This window comes from Tachysurus fulvidraco, chromosome 4 (assembly GCF_022655615.1).
Source record: "Tachysurus fulvidraco isolate hzauxx_2018 chromosome 4, HZAU_PFXX_2.0, whole genome shotgun sequence".
Taxonomy (NCBI): Eukaryota; Metazoa; Chordata; class Actinopteri; order Siluriformes; family Bagridae; genus Tachysurus; species Tachysurus fulvidraco.
Genome location: NC_062521.1, coordinates 1 through 20219, shown reverse-complemented (window position 1 = coordinate 20219; position 20219 = coordinate 1).

Here is a 20219-nt window from a genome sequence, read left to right as displayed (position 1 = left end):
CTTCTAATGCCTCTAAAAATATGATGAATAATGTGCATGAAGAATTTCTTAACTACACCGGTTCTCGCGGGTGTGGGAATAACACAGATAAATCTCTTTATATTCATGCCCTGCGTAACACCCTAAAAATGTAGCTCAGAAAGAACGCCTTTCTTAGCACTTTCCAAGCCCTCCATTGCCCGAATCATCAGTATAGTGTGTGTGTGTGTGTGTTAAGAGGGAGGGGGTCGTATATCTAGGAAATTTAACAGATAAAGATTGTAATGCCACTTATGTTGCCTGCCCCCTGGGATCACATAACTCCACTAGTTGCTCTATAATACACCCCGGTATAGACGGCACCACCTGGAAACACGATTGGTATTGGGTTTGTGGGAAATTTGTGTATTTATATTTACCTAGCGAGTGGGGAGGGGTATGTGCTTACACCCAGTTTTCTTCACAGATGTCCTTATTTCATCAGGGTCCATCTCGTAGTATTCGCCTTAAAAGAGCCAACAGTGATCTCCCTTTCCCCCCCTTGAACATCGATTACAATCTAAGTTCACTACATTCTGGCAAGCTCTTATTCCCCAGTATGGTGTAACCCAACTCTGGAATCAGCTAGAAGTCACTCATTATCGCTTGGCTACTTTCGTCAATGAAACCTTGCTGGCTATACAAGGTGTCCGGTCTGAGCTCGCCGTTCTCCGCCTGACGGCCATACAAAACCGAATGGCTCTGGATATGTTCCTGGCTGAGAAGGGTGGTGTGTGTAGTAGTGGGTGATAGTTGTTGTACATTTGTTCCTGCTGAGAATGATGAGCATGGGGAAATAGGTCAGGCTGTTGAAAAAATGCGTCAAACCGCTCATGCTATTCGCGAGGATGAAAAGGGAGATCGGACTGGGTGGGGACTGTGGTATGTTTTATTTGGTCAATGGACCCCTTATCTTTCTATGATCGTCCCTGTCCACATGATCATGTTGCTGTTATTTCTTTTTGGACCATGTATTTTCCGATGTATTATGAACCGCGTATGGGCCTTGGCCTCCGCCCTCCAGGAGCCTCATTGTGCACGCTAAACCCCAAACGACAAGAAATAGTGTTTGCATTTGTAATTATACTTCATTATTATTCAGTATAAAAGAGGGGACTGTTGAAATGAATTTTCTTTATGGTAATTAATTTTTGTGCTTATTTCATTTTCTTTCTACATTTCTCTTTCTATGTCAGAATGAATGTGTTCTTCCCCCCAGGAATCTTTCTTACATATGGGCAGAAGCGGGTGGAAAGGAAACCATTGTATATCAGTTAATAAAAGCTGATATATTAAACAGGGACCAGGGTGTTATGATTCAGCCCGGACTTTGGCCACGTGCATGTTTGTTATTGTTCCTTGTCACGTGTTGCCCTGTCCTTGTCTGCCCTGCCCTGTTTCCACGCCTGCTCCTAATTTGTATCGGATTGTCTTGTGTATAAATGTGAGCCGCGTTGCCGATGGCAGCGCGGAATCTAGTGTTGTCTTTGTCCTGTCTCGTGGTCCCCTTTATTAAACCCTGTTTTGTTTTACTATCCTGCGTTTGGGTCCGCTTCCTGCCCCGCGTCATGACACAGGGATCTTCATCTTCCCTTTGGTCAGATGTTTCCATAACATTTATTTGGCGAGGACATGAGTCAAAATCGACACTGGTTGTGGGTCATATGGACTAAAAACAGAAATGGTGTTAAGGACCAACTAGCCCTGAACAGTCCATATGAACAAACACTGGAGCCAGGAGACATTATGCCAAAAGAAGGTAAATTATTTTGTCTGCCTCTATAATTGTCATTAACCATAACATTTTTTAAGTATGGTGTCGCGACATGTAAATAATTGGGTGTGGCTAACTAGTGTGAAGCATGAGTGAGACTGAGATGCTAAAAAGAGAAATCAAATAAAGTGAAGTACTGTTCATGTAAATGTTGTGTATTTATTATTATATAAAGCTTGTCTATTTTCCATAACTACATTTATAAATAACTAAAATATATTGTTACAATACCACTCAAACCCCTATCAAAATGGCATCGGGCCATCGATGAAAGGAAGAAATCGGCTCAGTTTAGCAAATGCATCAGTGCAAAAGAATGATGCAGGGCTTCAGACTGCAATTAAAACGGTTGCATTTGTGACCAAAAATATTATTTGCAAGTGATAGTCGGCGAGATTGCCACTAGTGACTATAAAAATATTCTTTATGATCAAAAATTGCATGTCTATTTACTGGCATGTTCTGTGACGAGTAGCCCATCATACCTTTTGTTGTGTTGACTTAATAAAATCAGACCACTTGAAGTTGCTCCTTAATAGATTTTTTGTTTGTAGCCCTGTGATGATAGCAAACAAAGAAGTCAAGACGGCACAGACTGAAGGCTGTTATGTTGTGTTGCCTGTGCATTCCCATGAGTAAATATTTTAATATTAACACGAGCAGAGGGAAATAAAGTGATCAGCATGATTGATCGTCAAAGCGAGAACATGTGCTGCTCTGTTTACACTTTGTGTATCTGCAGGCTGTAGTGAGTTTCTCTTTTTAAAATATCCAAATCCAAATCTTTTTCAAATACATCTCCTTTAATACAGTTATTTTTACACAGAGGTGCAAAATGCACATGCTAGCCTGTAGCCCTTTCAGTGTGTTTAAGTGCAGTTTTTTGCCCCAATGGAGGCGACATGGTTGGCTTTCATCAGCACAAGTGTGGTTTGCCCTTACCCTTAAAAAGTGTAATTTCCTTCCAGAACACAGTAATTATCAGGACTACGGCTTTGCTTGGAACTGAAAGAGAAACCCCAAGGGACATTTATTTCAGAAAATATTAATCTAGAAACAATGTTTTACAATACAAATACATATTTTTGGCAAAAAAAAAAAAAAAAAAAAAAAAGTATAGAGACATTCTTCACAATGTAAGAAAAATAACTTCCCACTAAGTCACTAGTATCTAGTGGACTCTTGTTTTCAAGCGCAAAAATCACTCGTGCATTTGTACACTCAGTCAAAAAAAAAAAAAAGTAATGTACACAGTAACGTGTTTTAAAATATCTTTTGGTCAACTTTTTTTTTTTTTTTTTTTTTTTACTGTCGACTGATCGTTTTAGCCGTAGGTAGACGAGTAAAGAGCAGTGCCTTAATATTGTTTCTACCTTTATTCCACAACGAGTGTTCCACACAAACTGCTAGCAAATACTAACAAATATTTCTGTTTTCTGTTCCTTAAACGTATTTAATTCACTACATACATATATATATAAATAAAATTAATCCTAGAAAATCATACCACACTGCTCAAACATTTCACATTCAACATAACGTTACGTAGCCTAACTTACCATTCAGAAACAACGACTCTCATAGAAGCACGGTCAACGAGCGGCAGGAATCCTATTAGAATACTCGATTTAAAATCATAATTTGTTTTGTTAGTCCAATGACAATCTTGATAGTGATAGAACACTGGAGAAATTCGTGACTGGGCCGACGAAGTGCTTCGCGCACGTGCGACGCTTTATCGAGTGTGCTCGGAAAGAACATTCCCGAACGTGCTTACGGTGATTAAATAAAAAAAATTATACGTTTTATAAAACGTGCTCCGACATAACGAAAATCGACTCTAAGCATAAACATCGTTTATAAAGTGCCAACTTAGCTCATTCTGCAGAACCCTTTGGGGGTTTTTTTTTGGGGTAGTGTTCATATAACATGTGAGAATGTACCTCTGTGGGAGGTACTTCTATCCATTCAGGACAAATTGGAGCAATCATCTGATGAACAGCAGGTGTTTCTAATTGTGTTTAAGCAATTAAACCAAACCTTTAAAATACTGTGGGTTCTTTCAAGCAAATCCATAGAACATGGGTCGCCTAAAGAAAGGCCACGCACGGAGGAGGACCGACATTTGGACAGAAGCGGGAGGAAAAGAGACCATAGTACATCAGTTTTTAAAAGCTGATGTACTGAACAGCGACCAGGGTTATTCCTCTAACCTTTGGTCAGATCTCTCCATGACGTTATTTGGCGAGGACACGAGAGAGAATCGGCACTGGTTGTGGGTCATATGGACAAGAAACAGAAATGGTGTTAAGGAGCCCTTAACAGTCCATATGACCTAACAACACTGGAGCCAGGAGACATGCCAAAAGAAGGTAAATTATTTTGTCTGCCTCTATAATTATCATCCAACAGCAATTGTATATAGTGGAGTCACAACATATTACACTCTAAAAACTCCTAGGTTAAGATCAACCCAATTTGGGTTATTTTGGGTTAAATTCAACCCAGCAGTGTAGTCATTTTTAACTAAAAGTTGGGTTAAAATAACCCAGCGTTGTGTTCGTCCCTTTTTGACCCAGCGCTGCGTTATTTTAACCCAACTATTAGTTAAAAATTCCAACACTGCTGGGTTGAATTTAACCCAAAATGGGTCAGAAATTTTAGTCATTAAAATAATTAATCTACGGTACAGCAATACTTACTTCGGTAATCCACCCCCGCCCACGGGAAAGACAGAAGTATGTGGAAGTGCAGTGTTGTAAAAGAATAATAGAGGCATTTTAAATAATGAACATGCATCAAACTGACTGCAGTCAGGAAAATTTACTAGCAATTAAGTGTGTGTGAAATATGAAAACATTTCATGTAACAGTGAACAAGTTGAAAAACACAGAATCCAAAGAAGCAGTCAGGTCTCAGTAATAATAATAAAAAAGTTTATTAACTATACACAGTTTAATTAATAATAAAACAACAAAAAAAATAGTTACAGTTTGTAACTAAAAAAAGTTTGTCTGCAAAAATGAATGCTGGCAGAACTCTTACTGCTGGTGTCTCCTCCCCAGGAAGTTCATACACCACAGTCTGTAGAAACTGCCACACCAAGGAACACTGCTTGTTGTTTGTCCGTTAACTTACAGAGAGACAGTCAGTGATCAACGTGAAGATATTTTTATTAAAAGAACTCGTGCTCGACATATAACGCATAACACCCGAACATGGCTCACATGTGTTCCTAGTACCTACGCTCAAAGGGGGTGGGAATACCTTCTTAAAGAGCCCAATACATGTTTAAGCTGCAGCACATTATAACATACAAATCACATTGTATTTCTGAACAGATCATCTATCACAATGATCTACATCCCCTTCCTTTAGCTGAAACCTCCTGTCAAAGGGAAGAAACGTATTTAACAATGAACAGTACTGGCATGACTCTGACTTGATCAATAACCATGAATATCAATGACTTGCATTATAACATTGGGTCCATTGCAGTGAATAAATGAACATTAGCAGATACAAATCTCAAGATGTTCTCTGCATGCATGAAACAAAACTACAGCAAACAATGACACCGGCAATGTGGAAAAAATCGATAATAAACACATTTGAACAGGTACTCAAAATAATAACCCGAGTGTCGCTAAATAGGCCATTACTAGAACTCACTGCTCGTATCTTGGATTAGGCTTGCAGATACGACCTGAACGTGTTCTGTAAGGTGTATTGCTGACATTAATAGGAGACTGTACAGTGTGTTTTGGCAAGTCAATAGGAATGGATTCTGGTTGTGGAAGGTGTGTTTGTGGTGAGTGTGGTATAGGGGGAGCAAAGTCCTGTGTACGTGTGGTGGTGTTCTGGGAGTGAATGTTCTCGGGGTTGAGCTGTGATGGAGGGGGCTCAGCAACAGGAATGACGTGGCGTCTGTTCCTCCTGTATGTTTTCCCATTGCATTGGATAGTGTATGACCGAGGCTCCTTATTCACCTCCTTTACTGCGCCAAGGTGGTTGTAACCTTTCGGGGTTTGCATTCTAACAACTTGTCCCTCTGCCAATGGTTGTAGTGGATGGCTTGAGGCATCGTAGTACCGCTTCTGGGTCATTCTCTTATGACGGAGCTGAGCGGTGACTTGCTGGGCATGTTTGGGAGCTGGCTCCAACAGACTGGAATTAACAGGAATGGCTGACCGTGTCTGTCGTGACAACAGGCGTTGTGCGGGAGAACCCAACATTGAGTCTCGGGGAATGTTTCTCAGATTTAGAAGATTAAGAAATACATCTGGCCCATCTCTGTGAGATTTCTCCATCAGCTGTTTGGCACTGCGGACCGCTCTTTCTGCTAGGCCGTTTGACTGTGGGAACTCTGGACTGCTGGTGACATTTATAAAGTCCCACTGTTTGGCAAAGTCTCTGAATTGCTGACTTGTGTACTGCCTGGCATCATCAGAAATGAGTGTGTGGGGTGTGCCATGGACAGAGAAATGTCTCTTCAGTTTCTTTATTACAGCTGACGATGTTACGTCACGGAGAAGGTCAATCTCATACCAACCCGAGTATGAATCCACAAGCACTAGGTAGTTTTGGCCATGCCTTTCAAACATATCTGTTGCCACAGTAGACCAAGGCAGGTCTGGAACAGGGTACGGCTTTCATGGTTCTTTCGGTTGATGTGGCTTTGTGCTGTTGCAAACTGAGCATGTTAGGAGCTCTGCAGTGATATCAGCAGTCATCGTTGGCCAGAAAAGTATACCTCTAGCTCTGTGCTTCGTAGCATCCAGACCAGGGTGACCTCTGTGGACTATGCGGATGTATTCTCCCTGTAATGAGCGAGGAATGACTGTTTTGTGGCCCTTCATTACTATTCCACAGCAAGCTCATCTCTGTAAGGAAAGTATGGACGCACAGCTGGGCACAAGCTATGTTCTTTATTTGGCCAACCTCTTTGAATCACGGTCGAATCAGGATCATCTGAATATTCATCCTCTGTTCTGTTCATGATGTATGTGTTTTTTGTTTTGCAGGTGAGGACGAGATGCACGTGGCTGGATCTGCTGTCTTTTCTGTGGTTCCCTTATGAGGTTTTTTTTGAAGAGACAAAGGTACCGGGTCCATAGCGGACCCGGGTTTCCAAAGATTTTGGCCTATCAGACCTTTGATGAGGATTGTTACGGTAAGTAACGGCTGCCCTTCCGTGGCTGCCATACTTGACTGCGTCAGCATACGAGAGCACTTTCTCTTGTCGTGCCTGACGTTCCATCATGCTGTGTTGATAGGGTCTAGGCCAGACAGCGGCCTGAGTGGCGTGTCTGCGTCTGTGTGTTACCACAGTCCATCCATCTCTTTCTGGCAGGAACATTTTTTTGTTTTTAAATTTTTTAAATTTTTGTGTTTATGGAAAACATTTTGTATATGTGTGTGTTTTTGATTTTTAAAAAGGAAAAATGTGAACAAACCGTTGCAACATTTGGGTTCACTTGGAACCTTCCTCAGGCTGGCTTGTTCAAAATTATTTTTCTGAAAAATTTAAAATTCTCAAAATACATTTTTCTTAAAATAAAAGAAATAAAAGTCTTGGAAAATAAAAGGCTTATTTTCTTTAAGACAAAGAAAATCAAATAAATAAAGGAGATAAATGTCTTGGAAAATAAAAGGCTTTGAATATGAATGTGGATATATGGATATAAAATCAGGGTAATATAGATGCAAGGAGTGTTAGGTGCTTTCTCTCTCAGAGCTAGAAGCAATGAATGAAGTCTGCATCCTCAGGTGTGCTTATTTATAGCTTGGGGGCGGGACTAAATTCAAATGGTCCAATGGGTGCCTTTTCCCATTCAAATTGGAAAATCAGCCTTTGAGAGCCAATCAGAAAATTAGCTGACCTTTTAAATTATCAAAAGGACTGTTCCAACTGTTTTGTTGGATCTAAATAATGATATATATATATCTATATATTAGTATAAGTAATTTTAAATGGAATTTTGATGAAATTACCAATTATAAAAAATTTTTTTTTGGGAAAAAGGAATTTTTTGGTAAAGTCTTAATAATTAATTTGTGCACCTTCACTATAATCCAATAAATAATGAACAATTAATTAAAAATTAATATAATTAAAGCCCAATCCTGTCCTTTTCTGTTCCCAGCCTTAAGTCTTAAACTTGGACCGATTCTGGGAAGGAAACTATCAACGATTGAGTGCCATAAGCATGAGGCACAGGCCGATTAGGGTTGGGGTTAGCGGTTAGGGTTAGGGTTGGGTTATGGTTAGGATTAGGAGTGGGTTAGGGTTTTAGAATTAGGAGTGGGTTATGGTTAGGATTAGGAGTGGGTTAGGGTTTTAGAATTAGGAGTGGGTTATGGTTAGGATTAGGAGTGGGTTAGGGTTTTAGAATTAGGAGTGGGTTATGGTTAGGATTAGGAGTGGGTTAGTGGGTTATGGTTAGGATTAGGAGTGGGTTAGGTTTTTAGAATTAGGAGTGGGTTATGGTTAGGATTAGGAGTGGGTTAGTGGGTTATGGTTAGGATTAGGAATGGGTTAGGGTTTTAGGATTAGGAGTGGGTTATGGTTAGGATTAGGAGTGGGTTGGGGTTTTAAAATTAGGGGTGGGTTAGTGGGTTATGGTTAGGATTAGGGGTGGGTTATGGTTAGGATTAGGAGTGGGTTAGTGGGTTATGGTTAGGATTGGGGTGGGTTATGGGTAGGAGTTAGAATAATTTTAATTTAATTTATTAATGTATTCATTCATTCATTCATTTCATTCATTTATGTATTATTTAAGAAGAATTTAATTTTATAATTAATGGTTTATTTAAGGTTGTTAAACATTTTATGAATTTCAGGACACATCATCAGCAGTGCACCTCAGACTCAACGGGTGTTTCGGCCTTTGATCACTGAACACCCTCCTCTGAGGCGGCCAGCCGTAGGTGGATCAAGCCTCGGCTTGTGTCCCATGTCCAATCAGAAGCTGACTAATGCTAAAGCTAAGTAACTCCTCCGTATGGGTGGAGTCATTGAACTATTTTGCCTATTAACCTATTTTATCTATCTATTTAATTTATTTATTTATAATTGGATATAATTTGCTCTTCAAAGAAGAGAGTGGACATGAAGGAGAGCAGAATGGGAGAGAACTATCTTTCCCTATCTCATCTTAGTTTCTCCTATTTGTCATTATCTTTAACGTTATCATTTTGCTACTGTTATTGTTAACCTTATTTGAGTATTATTTCTATCAAAGTACTAACCTGGACATTTTCTAAAATGTAGTGAGGAAAATGGGAAGCTAACATGGTGTGGTTGCAGTGTGGTGCATGATGTGCTGTCGTGTTGTTGGTGCTAGGGTTAGGGTGTGTGGTCAAAACGAAAATGGGTTAGAGTTAGGGGTATAAGGGATAAATGCGAAAGTGCACCCCCCTACCTGAGGGGGTGCACTTCGTTTCTATAGGGCCTAGGAGGCTGAAATTTGGTATATATACTAATTAGGGGACGGGAAGTTGATTTCACATGGTTTCAGCTCGATAGCACCACCACCAGTCGAGATATGGTATTGCACATTATTTTCCTATGGGTTTATGTACAAAATTAGGGTTGGGTTAGGATTAGGGTAGGTTTTAGGGTTGGGGTTAGGTTTAGGAGTTTACCCTTAAGAACATACTACAAGTCTTTAATGTGCTATCATCACTCTATTCTATGGGGTTCTCCAGTGGCAGAGCATCCAGTTCAATAACTTTTGAAAAGAGGCACACATCACTCCAAAACAAGTTGCTAAATATTTATTTGACCCTAAAGAACATACTACAAGTCTTTAATGTGCTATTATTTACTGTAGATGTTATGTGTTATTATTTACTCTAGATGTTCAATTTCCATCATCACTCTATTCTATGGGGTTCTCCAGTGAGAGAGCATCCAGTTCAATAACTTTTGAAAAGAGGCACACACCACTCCAAAGCAAGTTGCTAAATATTTATTTGACCCTAAAGAACATACTACAAATCTTTAATGTACTATTATTTACTCTAGATGTTCAATTTCCATCATCACTCTATTCTATGGGGTTCTCCAGTGGCAGAGCATCCAGTTCAATAACTTTTGAAAAGAGGTACAAACCACTCCAAAACAAGTTGCTAAATATTTGTAAAGACTTGTAGTATGTTCTTTAGGGTCAAATAAATATTTAGCAACTTGTTTTGGATTGGTGTGTGCCTCTTTTCAAAAGTTATTGAACTGGAAGCTCTGCCAATGGAGAACCCCATAGAATAGAGTGATGATGGAAAGTGAACATCTACAGTAAATAATAGCACATTAAAGACTTGTAGTTAGGGTTAGGGATAGGGTTAGGATAGGGTTAGGTTTTGGAACATGTACAATGACCCCCCCCATCACAGGGTCTTAACCTGCGTGGTTAGATAGGGAGACAAGGGAAAGGCACTGGCCGACGCATGTTATTGCTACAGCTATCGCTCTGTCAGAACTTTGTATGTATTTAGGTCCCAAATGGGCCTTGAGGAACAAGGACATGAGCCACTGAGTTGAGTGAGTCAGTCTCCAAGTTTTAGGATTTTCCTAAGAAAGGGGGTGTGTTCATTTATTTAATTAATTAATTAATTATTCATTCACACATTCATTCAATTATTGATTTATTATTTAAAAATAATTAATTTTATAATTAATGGTTTATTTAAGGTTGTTAAACAAACATTTTAAGAATTTCAGGACACATCATCAGCAGTGCACCTCAGGCTCAACGGGTGTTTCGGCCTTTGATCACTGAACACCCTCCTCTGAGGCGGCCAGCCGTAGGTGGATCAAGCCTCGGCTTGTGTCCCATGTCCAATCAGAAGCTAACTAATGCTAATGCTAAGTAACTCCTCCGTATGGGTGGAGTCATTGAACTATTTTGCCTATTAACCTATTTTATCTATCTATTTATTTGTCTATAATGGGCTCTAATTTGCCCTTAAAAGAAGAGAGTGGAAGTGAAGGAGAGCAGAATGGGAGAGAACTTGTCTCTATCTTTAACGCTACCATTTTGCTACTGTTATTGTTAACATTATTATTATTATTATTATTATTATTATTATTATTAGTGTAAAGCATTATTTCTATCAAAGTGCTACACAAGTGAAATTGGGAAGCTAACATGGTGTGGGTGCAGTGTGGTGCAGTGTGGTGCATGATGTGCTGTCGTGTGGTCGGTGCTAGCCACCAGTAGAAGACTTGGCCCCATTTAAGGTCTGTTGGCCCCAGACCACCGCCCTGCGTGCTGTCCTAGTGGACCCAGGGAGGCCGGCTACAAACCTCACCCAGCCGAGAATGTCACTTGTTAACACCGCAAGGTTTCCCGAGACATTCTGGCAGGGTCGACGAACAGGTCCGCGAACGAGTCCAACGCTGTCCTAGTAGACCCACGGAGGCCAAAAACTCACCTTGGAGGCCGTATACTCACCTAGGGTCTGAGAACTGGATCGACGCATCCGGGAAGCGTTGCAGGGGCACTAGCCAAGCACCTCTTCGTTAACACCGCAAGGTATCCGAGATGCTAGGTTCGTTCCCTTGGGTTAGGGTTAGGGGAAAATGAAACGTAACTCTGGGAAGGTGACCCAGAGACAACGTTGTGCACGGGCCAGCCTCCCGGGCCTTATTTTCGGCCATCACCACATTTCGGCGAACGAAAGAACATCGCCTATTTAGAGTTATGAGCTTAAAGTGCTCTAGTAAAGTTCGAGGTCGGTCTGAATTAAAGTTCCGACCTCAGATGACGCCTAAGGTTATGTTTAGGGCTAAAGGTTAGGTTTACGGTTCAAAAAAATTAGTGTTACGAACGCACTTTAAATCTCTGGTTATGTTTAGGGCTGGGAATTAGGTTTAGGGTTCTAAGAATTAAGGTTAGAGCTAACGGTTAGGTTTTAGGGCTAGAAAACCGGTTAAGGTTAGGGCTTAGGGCTAGAAAACCGGTTAAGATTAGGGCTTAGGGCTTGAAAACCGGTTATGTGTTAGGGCTTGAATATGGAAACTTGCGGTTATGTTTTGGGTTCAGGAATGGAGAACGTACTAAATCCTATTTAGGGCTAAGGGTACAGACTAAGATTAAAGTCCTCTATAGCCCAACGAAATCCTAAATGTTGAGACACGTCATCAGTAGTAAACCATAGAGTCATAGGGTGTTTCAGCCTTTAATTACTAGACACCCTCGTCCATGGCGGCAAGCCGTAGGTCGATCACTCCCCGGCCCGTGTCCCAAAGCCAATTGAATAAACAATTAATGAATATATTCAACAAGTCTACTGAGATAAAATATAATTTTTTAAGAGAACAAATTATTTATTTATTTATCTATCTATCTATCTATTTATTAATTTATTTATTAAAATGAAGATTATTTTTTAAGAAAGGTTTCCAGGACCACTCGGGCAGAGTGCTGTGCAGCACGAAGTTTATGTTGAGCCCACAGATCCCAGCGGATGGCCACGAATAAGGCCAACAGGCTTCTACTGGGTAGCTCTCTAGGAAAAATCTCTCAAACGACAGCATAATTCCCAGCCAAGTTAAGTTTTCTCAGTGGCAGGCCAGTCCAGGTTCGTAATCGGCCTAATTTTCTCACTGAGGGTGAATTTTCACTTTGTATTGTAGATTATATAATATAATATAATATAACGTAGCCGACACGACGCAAAATACGCTTTTTCTCTATCTTTTGCAGTTTTGGAGTTATGAGTTAAAATGTACTCCAAAACCAGCTTCGTGGGCGGAGCTATGCAAATTAGAAGTCCAAAAACGTCTTAAACACCATTTAAATGGTTAAAATTGAGTCAAAACTCTTCTAAAGATGAATTTAGCGGGATTTTGGATTGCTGCTAAGGTAAGAGTGTAATGATTTAAATTAAAATAACTAATAAACGCCTCTAATTTAAAGTTCAACCCAATGTTTCAGGTCTAAGCATTTATTTAACAGGATGGAGTGTAGTTACAATCTCCCCCTTATTTTTAATTATATAAACCTAATCCGTGATTATTTACCTATTTTGAAAATTAATTAAGTTATTGTAAACGAAATTAATTTTAGGCCTAATAACCTACGACGCCTATTTCTTCACTTGAATCTCTGTGTCTTCATGCCTGAGCTTTAACGCTCTGAACGGGGTAAGATTGGACCGGCGGGTGACTATATCTTAGATTTTTTAAGAAAATAATCCTCTTAATTTATTTATTTAAAAGATAAATGGTTATATTTAGAGGCATAATTTAAAAATTTTATTTTAAGGACCTATTTGCAATAATAAGATGTTAGAGCTGCACATTACAGTTACCAAACCTGAACCATCACACAATAATAAACATTTGCAACGCATGTATACAAAGTGAAGACCAGTAGAAGACCACGACTCACCTTCTCTGCCAGTGGCCCTTTTTGTTAACACCGCAAGGTTTCCAGGACCACTCGGGCAGAGTGCTGTGCAGCACGAAGTCTATGTTGAGCCACAAATCCCAGCGGATGGCCATGAATAAGGCCAACAGGCTTCTACTGGGCAGCCCTCTAGGAAAAATCTATCAAAATGACAGTATAATCCCCAGCCAAGTTAAGTTCTATCAGTGGGAAGCCAGCCCAGGTCCTTAATCGGCTTAATCTCCTCACCGAGGGTGAATTTTCACTTTATGTTGCAGATTATACAAAAAATCTTGGTCAACACGACGCAAAAAACGCTTTTTCTGTATCTTTTGTAGTTTTGGAGTTATTAGTTAAAATGTACTCCAAAATTGCCTTTATGGGCGGAGTTATGCAAATTTACAGGCCTAAAACGTCTTAAACACCATTTAAATGGTTGGAATTGGGTCAAAACCCATCTAAAGTTAAATTAAACGGGATTTTGGATCGCTGCTAAGGTAAGAGTTTACTCACTTAAATTAAAATAGCTAATAAACGCCTCTAATTTAAAGTTCAGGCCAAAAGTTTCCGGTCTAAACTATTTTATTTTATTTTTTTATTTTTTAGCAGGATGGAGCGTAGTTACCATCTCCCCCTTTTTTATTTTTAATTATATAAGTCTAAGCCGTGATTATTATCCTATTTGGAAAATTAATTAAATTATTATAAATAAACTAATTTTAAGCCTAATAAATGTACGACGCCTATGGATCTCCATACACATGCCTGAGCTTTAACGCTCTGAGTGGGGTAAGGTCGGGCCGGCGGACGCCTATTTTCGGGTCACTTCAAGGCCAGCGGAGATCTATTAAGGGCAAATGAAGCGGGCACTGGCTCAGTGGTCGAGGCACGCAACCAGAGCCTAAGCTAACGATCGCCTTTCTCCTTCAGGGTGGACCAGACCTCTGAGGGTGGCATGAAAATCCATGGGTCATCTTGGCCTTCTCCTCGGTATCCTGCGTCGAGGGTGGCAGACCCCTAAGCTAGATTTGGGCTAATCCCAAACCGTGCTCCGGAAACGTAACCAATGACCCTTAAGGCTATCGTGCGCTTACACTTCCGTGTCCCTCTTATATCCCTCGCGCTTACGCCCCGGCGCCTTTCTGTTCGGCCGCCCATAGAGCACGGATCACCCGTGTCATTCGGCCCGATCGCTACAGCACGTGCTCATGAATAAGCATCGTGGCTGTCGCCCCCAGCTAATGGGGTGCCTAGGTGGGTGTCTAGATTAAGACATTATATGTTTTGTTTATTTTATTGAGGTTAACAGTTAAAGTTTTTTAACCTCTGCCCACCAGGATCACGCGTCACGTGGAGATGGCTTCCAACAAGGTATCCGAGGGCGGCACTGGCTGGGTTAGGTTAGGGGAAAAGACCGTAGTTCTGGGAGTGACCCAGAAACAACGTTAGGCACGGGCCTGCCACACGGACCTCATTTTCAGCCACCACCATCACGGCGAACGAAAAAACATCGCTTATTTAAAGTTAGGAGCTTAAAACGCTCTTCTAGAGTTAGGGGTCGGTCTCAGTTAGGGTCCCGACCTCAGACGACACCTAAGGTTATGTTTAGGGCTAGAGGTAGGGTTTACGGTTCGAAAAATAGGATTACGACGCACTTCAAAACTCTGGTTAGGTTTAGGGCTGGGGATTAGGTTTAGGGTTCTAAAAATTAAGTTTTAAGGCTAACGGTTAGGTTTAGGGCTAGAAAACCGGTTAAGGTTAGGGCTTAGGGCTAGAAAACCGGTTAAGTTTAGGGCTGGGGCTAAAAAAACGGTTAGGTTAGGGGTTAGGGGTTAGGGTTAGGTTTTGAATTTAGTGGTTAAATTTTATTCCTATTCTAGGCTTATTTTGCACAGGCTACATTTTCATTGTCTTATTCCCCTCCTTTTGAACAACCTTGGAACCTGAGATGTTATTGCTTTACCTGTTCGTCTCTTATCAGGGTCAAGCTCTTGGGGTCTACTACCCCACACCGAACCTACTGCCACAAAAAGAGAAAGGTTAAGGTTAGGGTAAAGAGTCAGGTGTATGAGATCTATTTTTTCTTTGAATGAAAAGGTTATGGTTAGAGATCTGGTAAGGGATTGTGATTTGAAGTTTTTGATTGAAGGGTTATGTTTAGGAGCCGGTTTGAAAGGTTATGGTAAGGGATTAGGTTAGGATTAGGGGTTAGGTTATGGAGTTATAGTTGGGAATTAGGTTGGAAGGTTATAGTTAGGAGTTGAGTTGAAAGGTTATGATTAGGAGTTAGGTTAGGGGAGATTTTTGGTTTCTTTACAGGCTTGAGTTAATTCAAACTTGCCCTCCAAATCAGGACCCTTCTATTGAGTTGGGTAAGTAAACTAATTAAGTGCTTCTCTTTTCCTCTATTTTTTTAGGGCCGGTTATCGTCGGGAGGCTGGACAAGGGACCTGGGACCAAAGGTAATCACAAAGGTAAGTGCTTTCAAAGGTAAGTGCTTTTCAAAATATTATATATCATTCAAAATGCTATTTCCATTATGTGTCATCATTTTGTTCATATATCACTGCAACGTCAATCTATATTTCCCTTGTCTTCCTTAGTCCCTGGCTCAGCCCCCCATCACCGTGCCTACACCTTCTGGTATCCGGTAACTGTACTGACCCCTACCCAAAGACCTGACCCTTGATCTATTACTGAACTAATGTTTAGACTATCGTACCGATGTGGACCTCACGGGATGTCTTCGAATATGCAGGTAAACTCAGAATGGAATTTAGTTTGACCTCCCTCGGACTTATGGTGGGTTCCCCCTCTCATTGAGTCCCATGGGAATCCATGTTCCTAACCTATATATCCATTTCAATTCGTTCCTTTTCCTTTCTCTATCCGTCCACGTTAAACACGCCGCTAAGCCTGAAATGACTAGCTTTTCCTTTCCCTGTTCCTTGAGTTTCACCTATATAGCGTATATGGCAGTGTAGACATGTTATACAGTAAACTATATTAGATGTATTCAGATTGAGATTTGGTTGAATGTGTATACCCGAGATGTATCTAATCTTCCTAAGATATTGTTCCCCCGGTGACGGCTGCTGGGGATCTGTGGCAGTGAATCTGGAGCGGACTAGAAGGTCCTTGAGATTTTGATTTTTACGATAAGCCGAAATGACTCTGAATTCTCGCAGCCCCGGTTCTAAATTCTGAGTCAAACTAAAATTGCTCTTAACTCTATTGTTCAAGAGTACCGTCTGTTCCGAATAAGTGGTTACCAACGGAATGACATGTCTGGAGTCTGACAGTTGGATGTCCAGAGGTTGCATTTTCATCTGTCTAAGCGTTGTGGATTTGATAAACCTTAACTTCCGTTTACTATAGCCCCTGGGTTTGAGGGCTGTAAAGAGTATCTGAGTGGCCTCATGAAAATCCTTCTCTTCCGTACAAATACGGTGGAATCTTATTAACTGTGATTTTATGAGGCCATTAAAGGTATGTTTAGGATGAAAACTAGACTTATGCAGAAGGGTGTGAGTGTCTGTCTCTTTAAAATGAACCTTTGTCTTGAACGTCCTGTACTGATCGGCTGATTCGTTCAAGATCACCATAGTGTCTAGGAATTGGATGGTGCAATGATTCGTGTTATATTTTATTGTGATGTTGGGGGGATGTGTATTCGTGATGTCTATGAACCGGTCAAACTCTGTCCTACCATGCTGCCAGACTCCAAAGATATCATCGAGGTACCTGTAGTAAATTAGAGGTGTACATACACACTTTTGGAAGAGGGAAGTTTCCCAATCGGCCATGTATATATTTGCATAGGCTGGTGCAAATTTCTTACCCATCGCCGTCCCTTAAATTTGCAAATAGAATCGTGCATCAAATTCAAAGTCATTTCGGGTTAATGTGCTATTATTTACTGTAGATGTTCACTTTCCATCATCACTCTATTCTATGGGGTTCTCCATTGGCAGAGCATCCAGTTCAATAACTTTTGAAAAGAGGCACACACCACTCCAAAACAAGTTGCTAAATATTTATTTGACCCTAAAGAACATACTACAAGTCTTTAATGTGCTATAATTTACTCTAGATGTTCAATTTCCATCATCACTCTATTCTATGGGGTTCTCCATTGGCAGAGCATCCAGTTCAATAACTTTTGAAAAGAGGCACACACCACTCCAAAACAAGTTGCTAAATATGTATTTGACCCTAAAGAACATACTACAAGTCTTTAATGTGCTATAATTTACTCTAGATGTTCAATTTCCATCATCACTCTATTCTATGGGGTTCTCCAGTGGCAGAGCATCCAGTTCAATAACTTTTGAAAAGAGGCACAAACCACTCCAAAACAAGTTGCTAAATATTTATTTGACCCTAAAGAACATACTACAAGTCTTTAATGTGCTATTATTTACTGTAGATGTTCAATTTCCATCATCACTCTATTCTATGGGGTTCTCCAGTGGCAGAGCATCCAGTTCAATAACTTTTGAAAAGAGGCACAAACCACTCCAAAACAAGTTGCTAAATATTTATTTGGTCCTAAAGAACATACTACAAGTCTTTAATGTGCTTTTATTTTCTATAGATGTTCAATTTCCATCATCACTCTATTCTATGGGGTTCTCCAGTGGCAGAGCATCCAGTTCAATAACTTTTGAAAAGAGGCACACACCACTCCAAAACAAGTTGCTAAATATTTATTTGGTCCTAAAGAACATACTACAAGTCTTTAATGTGCTATTATTTACTGTAGATGTTCACTTTCCATCATCACTCTATTCTATGGGGTTCTCCATTGGCAGAACATCCAGTTCAATAACTTTTGAAAAGAGGCACACACCACTCCAAAACAAGTTGCTAAATATTTATTTGACCCTAAAGAACATACTACAAGTCTTTAATGTGCTATAATTTACTCTAGATGTTCAATTTCCATCATCACTCTATTCTATGGGGTTCTCCAGTGGCAGAGCATCCAGTTCAATAACTTTTGAAAAGAGGCACACACCACTCCAGAACAAGTTGCTAAATATTTATTTGACCCTAAAGAACATACTACAAGTCTTTAATGTGCTATTATTTACTGTAGATGTTCACTTTCCATCATCACTCTATTCTATGGGGTTCTCCATTGGCAGAGCATCCAGTTCAATAACTTTTGAAAAGAGGCACACACCACTCCAAAACAAGTTGCTAAATATTTATTTGACCCTAAAGAACATACTACAAGTCTTTAATGTGCTATAATTTACTCTAGATGTTCAATTTCCATCATCACTCTATTCTATGGGGTTCTCCAGTGGCAGAGCATCCAGTTCAATAACTTTTGAAAAGAGTCACACACCACTCCAGAACAAGTTGCTAAATATTTATTTGACCCTAAAGAACATACTACAAGTCTTTAATGTGCTATAATTTACTCTAGATGTTCAATTTCCATCATCACTCTATTCTATGGGGTTCTCCAGTGGCAGAGCATCCAGTTCAATAACTTTTGAAAAGAGGCACACACCACTCCAAAACAAGTTGCTAAATATTTAATTGACCCTAAAGAACATACTACAAGTCTTTAATGTGCTATTATTTACTCTAGATGTCATGTGCTATTATTTACTCTAGATGTTCAATTTCCATCATCACTCTATTCAATGGGGTTCTCCAGTGGCAGAGCATGCAGTTCAATAACTTTTGAAAAGAGGCACACACCACTCCAAAACAAGTTGCTAAATATTTATTTGACCCTAAAGAACATAATACAAGTCTTTAATGTGCTATAATTTTCTCTAGATGTTCAATTTCCATCATCACTCTATTCTATGGGGTTCTCCATTGGCAGAGCATCAAGTTCAATAACTTTTAAAAAGAGACACACACCACTCCAAAACAAGTTGCTAAATATTTATTTGACCCTAAAGAACATACTACAAGTCTTTAATGTGCTATTATTTACTGTAGATGTTCAATTTCCATCATCACTCTATTCTATGGGGTTCTCCATTGGCAGAGCATCCAGTTCAATAACTTTTGAAAAGAGGCACAAACCACTCCAAAACAAGTTGCTAAATATTTATTTGACCCTAAAGAACATACTACAAGTCTTTAATGTGCTATTATTTACTGTAGATGTTCACTTTCCATCATCACTCTATTCTATGGGGTTCTCCATTGGCAGAGCATCCAGTTCAATAACTTTTGATAAGAGTCACACACCACTCCAAAACAAGTTGCTAAATATTTATTTGACCCTAAAGAACATACTACAAGTCTTTAATGTGCTATAATTTACTCTAGATGTTCAATTTCCATCATCACTCTATTCTATGGGGTTCTCCAGTGGCAGAGCATCCAGTTCAATAACTTTTGAAAAGAGGCACAAACCACTCCAAAACAAGTTGCTAAATATTTATTTGGTCCTAAAGAACATACTACAAGTCTTTAATGTGCTATAATTTACTCTAGATGTTCAATTTCCATCATCACTCTATTCTATGGGGTTCTCCAGTGGCAGAGCATCCAGTTCAATAACTTTTGAAAAGAGGCACACATCACTCCAATACAAGTTGCTAAATATTTATTTGACTCTAAAGAGCTTACTACAAGTCTTTAATGTGCTATTATTTACTCTAGATGTTCAATTTCCATCATCACTCTATTCTATGGGGTTCTCCAGTGGCACAGCATCCAGTTCAATAACTTTTGAAAAGAGTCACACACCACTCCAAAACAAGTTGCTAAATATTTATTTGGCCCTAAAGAGCTTACTACAAGTCTTTAATGTGCTATTATTTACTCTAGATGTTCTAACCCTAACCCTGACAGAGCGATAGCTGTAGCAATAACATGCGTCGGCCAGTGCCTTTCCCTTGTCTCCCTATCTAACCACGCAGGTTAAGACCCTGTGATGGGGGAGTCATTGTATTCTTTCAAAAACCTCACCCTAACCCCCCTAACCCTAATCCTAACCCTAACCATAACCCCCACTCCTAATCCTAACCATAACCCACTAACCCACTCCTAATTCT